Below are 6,000 nucleotides of genomic sequence, written 5' to 3' on the forward strand. Positions count from 1 at the left end.
ACAATAACAAGTGTTACTTGTTTGTTTGATTTCAGGCTTGACCACTTGCTATTAGGTAACCAATTAGGGACCTCATCCCTGGGAAAAACTATTGGCCCATTCTCATCTTTCCTTAGTAGCTTTTAGATATTTTATCTAGAGATAGGAACACATGAGATTTACCCCTTCCATATTAGCATGTTTATTGATGAGGTCCTTGCTTAGGCAGCCATATTGTTAGGGTATCACGGCTGAAGTTTTCCTGTCATTTCTAGAAGAGACAATCTCACAGCAGACTTCCTGGTCCTCTGACTCTTACCATATTTCAAACCACCCCCTCAGGTTTTTCTTTTCATATTTTTGAGACAGTATCTCTGTGTAGCCCTGGCTTTCTTGGAACTCATTCTGTAGACTAGGCAGACCTCGAAATCAGAGATCTGCCTGCCTCTGCCTCCCAAGTGCTGGAATTAAAGGTGTTGGCCACCACTGCCCACTCCTACATTAGAATCACAATTCTTTGTTGTTGTTCTTATTGTTGTTGTTGTTTTGAGACAGGGTTTCTCTGTGTAGCAACCCTGGCTGCTCTGGAACTTGATTTGTTGACCAGGCTAGAAGCAAACTCAGAAATCCTTCTGCCTCTGGCTCCTTAGTGCTAGGATTAAAGGCTGCAACCTTACCTGCTGCCCTATTAACTTGGCTTCTAACTATGGTAACAGATGATATCATCACAAAGGCAGGTAGCTATTGGTTTATTTTCCACCAATGGGAACGTTTAAAGTGTTCATGCTTCCAAAGGTGGTTGCAATGGTTCTTGTGACCTTAGCATTTCAGCGTCCTGTGTTCAAAAGTGAATTTTAATATGCAAGTAATTTTTAAACATTGGCTGTAGAAGTGATGACGTTTGTAACTCCCTTAACTGAGTGTGCTAGTGAGGTACCAAGGTCATGGGACTAATCAGTCACTAAGACTAATATGACTATTTTTCATGGTTTTAGAGTCTGTGTTTTGTTCTGAGAAGTAAACACAGTGGTTAACTGAAGCGTGGCCCTGATTGAGGAGAGCAGAGAGCAGCTCCCAGTGGGAAACCTTAGTGAAGAAGCCATCTATGCCTCACATGGCTTCTTTAAATACTCTGAATGTACACTGTGACTACACCTGAAAAACAGTTCCAGAGATGATTCTTGTAATCGTCTATCCTTATTTCCCATGCTAGAGCACATGGTATGGGTATTGTGTTTTATGTGGAAAATACTATGTTCTAGGATGGTACCTATCAAGTCTTAATACCGTATTTATCATGGTAAGAGATGACATCATTGTGAAGAAGTGCAGCCATTGGCTCACTTTTCACCAATGAGAAAGCTTCAATAAGGAGTGCCTCCCCCTAACTTGGAAATGAGGCAACATGGTTCTTCCCTCCCTTCTGCCTTCCTTTCTGCTTTTCACCTGCACGCCCCCTCCCTCCCTTCCTCCCTCCTTCCCTCCCTCAGTCCTTTTGTCTCGCCCTCCCATGGATTTACTCAGTATCATCAAATTCCTCATACTGAAATTCGAATAACAACACAGAGAGAACTTTTAGAAATCTGGATTAGTTATGGAAGTAATAAAATATGTAATCTTCAACTTCTGTCCTTAGGTGTTGTGGCATGTGTATAGTGTAGAAGCTCTAAAGGACACATTAACTCCTGGTCTGTCCCCACCAATTTTCTCTGTACTAACTCTATGGTTGCATATTTTATATTGAGAAGGGTGTAGCATACTGCATAGGAACTAATTTCAAAAACTGAATTATAAAATGTAGGCAATATTTCCACACTGGATTTGGTATAGGTTTGATGACATCTGTGGCACTCAGAATTTTGTACCATAGATTAGAGTATGTCTTATGTAACATACAGATGTCATGAAAAGGACATTACTCACATTCTCCTACTCATCTTAATGATTAAACTTGTAAGTCTGGTCTTTTTCATGGGAAAATACAGTGGGTAGTCTTTGAATCAATGGTTTTGATTAAGCAGGGGACAACCACATTCTTCTAATGGGAAGCCTCAGTACATAGGCTATACATGCCTCACAATGGAAGTTTTGTGTCTTCTTTTCTTTTTTTTTAAGTGTGTCCAGCTACTGACAGGGCATCTTGTACTTAGGTATATCAAGAGTCATGTAAAACATGAATTCATTAAGCCTTTAATTGCACAGATGGAGATTCATATGCTTTTATGGAGGCCTAATAACTGCAAACATTACACTTTCAAAGCATGCCTACAGAGTCTTCATGAAGATCTTATGGTTTTGGGGATCTATGGTAGTAAGCTAGGTGATGGCATTATGAAACTAGACAGCTATTGGTGGTATCGGGTGATGCCATTAGAAATATAAACAGCTATTGGTGGTAACAAGTGATGTAATTATGAAACTTTACAGCTGCTGGTGGTAACAGGTGATGTCATTTTGAACTTAGCTATTGGCTTACCCTCTACCAATGAGAATATTTGGGTAATGAAGACATATTTCCCATACTTAAGCATCATGACCCTTCCCTTCCATATGTCCCTGTGATAAAACTTGAGCTGCAACATCAATAGTAATATGTAGGGTATTTTTTTTACTAAATATGATATTAATTTTGGAAATGGTGACTGATGGAAGACTATAAATTTTCTTTTAGTGTCTGTGCATGTTGAAATTTCAGTGAGGCAGTGTTATGCTCAGGGAATAAACCTCTTGCTTTCTCTGTTGTTGTCCTGTGAATTGGCATTTTGTGAAGAATATTGGCTACTTAGGAAGTGTTGATTAGGGAGTAATACTGTCACTGGCTGCACTCTCCCAGTGAGAGACCCTAACAGAGAGGCTTTCAACACCTCACTTTGGAGATTCCAGGACTCCTCCCTCCTATGGCTTTTTTCAGGCAGTGTATGGTTATCTTTTCCTAAAATATGAATAATTTATTAACAACATGTATAACAGCATCAGATTCAATTCATTCTCTTTGCTAAAGTATGGTGTATTTATGGTGCTTGTAGTGATTTGGAGGGAAAATTACTCTCTTGGAACATTTTATTTTAAATGACATAATCACCAACTATTAGATATTGTCATGGTAATCAAGCACATTGTCTTGGAGTGTCCATTGGCCTGCCTTCCCTTCCACTAATGATCTTTTGCTACAAGGGTCATCAGGGTCCCAGAGGCAGCATGGCTCCTTTAGTGATGATAAAAGTACTTTCTGGTAACATGGTTATAATGTTAGAGAATGTGAGCCTCACCTCGTGATCTGCTTCCTTTAGGAAAGGAATGTTCCCATAGATAACTATTTTACTAGGAAGTCCTTGAAGTATCTCTTGGTCGTATTTCTCTCTTATCTTCAACTGTCTCCACCCAGATTCCCTGCTAACATTGTGATATCATAGATTCATATTCCATATGTCCCTGTGATAAAACTTGAGCTGCAACATCTAGAGAAATGTGTAGGTTTTTTTTTACTAAATGTGATATTAATTTTGGAAATGGTGACTTATGGAAGACTGTACATTGTGTTTTAGTGTCTGTGCATGTTGAAAATTCAGTAAGGGGCTGGAGAGATGGCTCAGCGGTTAAGAGCACCCAACTGCTCTTCCAGAGGTCCTGAGTTCAATTCCCAGCAACCACATGGTGGCTCACAACCATCTGTAAAGAGATCCGATGCCCTCTTCTGGTGTGTCTGAAGACAGCTACGGTGTACTTATATATAATAAATAATCTTTAAAAAAAAAGAAAATTCAGTAAATTCTGTTACTGTATGGCCACATTAAAATATACCACTTGCCCTGTTATCCAGCATTTTCTCTAAATCTTTCAAATTAAGCTTTGTGTTCCTTAGCACCTTTGGGGAGGTGCTGAGTGATTGGAAAGGAGCTCACTTCCAGAACCTTAGCAACCACTGAGCACCCTGCATCACTTGTCACTTGTTCCTACCCTCAGTTGTATCCGTCTCCCATGGCTCCTCTCCACCATCTCTGTTGCAGACACTTAGGTCCCAGTGTAGGAACTACTACCCTCCTTCTACCTAAAATGATATTTACTTCATTGTCACCCAAGGAAAGGTCCTTACCTTTCCAAGTCCTGCTCTACAATCCCCTTTGAAGCCTTCTTCCAGCCCTTAGTTTAAATTCTTCCTTTTGCTTCTAGAGTGGATTAAGACCCTAGAACTCAATCTTTGCCTCACTTATGGGCCATGATGCCTGCTTAGTACCTTTACCTTCTATCCCTTTACCTTCTATCCCTTTACCTTCTATTTCTTACTTTATCTCAAACATGTTTATATTGAATGGATCCTTTCCAGTTGTCTCCAATTCCCTTTGGAGGAAAAGCAATCAACCAACACATGAATAATACATAAAGAAAATTTTTGTGGGAGAGTTCACCCCCTAAATCCTGGCTTGGCGACTCCACTTTACTATTGCTTGCATGTATTCCACCCACTGAACCTCCCATTCCCTCCTACGTCCTGTCAGCTTGGTCTGCTTCATTCTTTGCGCCTTAATTAATGTCAAATGTAACTGCTTACCTGGTTGGTGGAAGAATGTTGTTAATTCTCTAAATGAGCCTCTTCACAAAGATGTGTCTTGATGTGTTCTTTCTGGCTCTTCTCTAGGGACTGAGGTGCCCCAGGGAGTGACCCTGTATTTATATCTTGATCCCACCCACTAGGCCTTATTGTGTCCTAAGCAAGCTATTATGACATAGCCTGAGGTATGATGTAAGTAGGCCAAGGTTAGGTTACATATGAGTATATGTCAATGCATAAATACTTTTCAAGGTAAAGAATACTTATCTATAAGCACAAAAATGGGTGTAATAACTGTTTATCACAAACATTTCCTAACATTTTGTATCCACAATCCCATTGGCCTTTTCATTCAAAAAGTAGTATTGATATGCCATGGGTATCAGCAGCAGCTTGTCTATTGGGTCTCTTATTAGGACAGTGGCCAAGGCCTAGTCATTTATTTCAGAGGTAGAGTAGTAATAGTAAGGCTGGAGAGATGGTTTAGTGGTTCAGAGCACATACAGGTCTTCCAGAGGACCTATATTAGGCAGCTCACAATCACCCGTAATGTCAGCTGCAGTGGATCCAATGCCTCTTGTCTTTGTGGGTACCTGAATTCATGTGCACATACTCACATAAGCACTCATACATGATCATAATAAGATGATAAAAATAGGGCTGGAGAGATGGCTCAGAGGTTAAGAGCACTAGCTGCTCTTCCAGAGGTCCTGAGTTCAAATCCCAGCAACCACATGGTGGCTCACAACCATCTGTAATCAGATGCCTTCTACTGGTGTGTCTGAAGACAGCTACAGTGTACTAATAAGTAAATAAATCTTAAAAAAAATTAAAAAAAAAGATGATAAAAATAAAATTAAAAATAGTAATAGTAACTTACATGAAGAGTTTAATTCTTTTCTGAACTGTAAAAAAGTACTCCACAAACAAATAAAAACCATTGTATTAAAAAACACTTGCTGGAAGTGAAGCTTAATGATAGAGCATGGGATTAAGAAATCAGGCCCTGGGCTCAAACTTCATCACCTAACACCACCACACACCACCAAGCAGAAGCTCACTTAAGTCCTGTTTAGTTTGCTGTCTGGACTTCTGTAAAACATTGTTGCTCTGTCTTTTGTGAATTATAGGATATAAGATTATTGCTCCTTTTTATCTGAAAAGGAGAACACTTTACTTACTAACAGGTGAAACAACAAACAGATCTGTATAGACCTTCTTAACTGTTTCTGTGAGTTCATGGCCAGCCTTGTCTATATAGCTTATTCTAGGTCAGTCAGGGATACATAGTGAGATCCTGTCTCAAAAAATGAAACAAAACAAAACAAACAAACAAACAAACAAACAAAGAAGTAAAACTAGAGTCAGGTGTTGGTGGCACATGTACACCTTTAATCCCAGCACTTGGAAGGCAGAGGCAGGCGGATCTCTGAATGTGAGGCCAGCCTGGTCTACAGAGTGAGTTCCAGCAC

At 39.8% G+C, this 6,000-nt stretch overlaps 1 protein-coding gene across 2 annotated transcripts in view; it reads right to left on the reverse strand.

Annotated features, from left to right (window-relative positions):
- The window catches only part of Map7d3 (MAP7 domain containing 3), a 66,653-nt gene extending 62,001 nt beyond the window's left edge, over positions 1–4,652 (reverse strand). Inside the window, exon 1 of one of the 2 annotated variants that reach the window (XM_063280108.1) lies at positions 4,529–4,652. The gene's annotated coding sequence lies outside the window, so the exon portion shown is untranslated. The remainder of the gene's footprint in view (positions 1–4,528) is intronic. The other variant, XM_063280106.1, reaches the window with a different exon arrangement.
- Positions 4,653–6,000: the final 1,348 nt, after the last annotated feature.

This window comes from Rattus norvegicus, chromosome X (assembly GCF_036323735.1).
Source record: "Rattus norvegicus strain BN/NHsdMcwi chromosome X, GRCr8, whole genome shotgun sequence".
NCBI classification, from domain to species: Eukaryota; Metazoa; Chordata; class Mammalia; order Rodentia; family Muridae; genus Rattus; species Rattus norvegicus.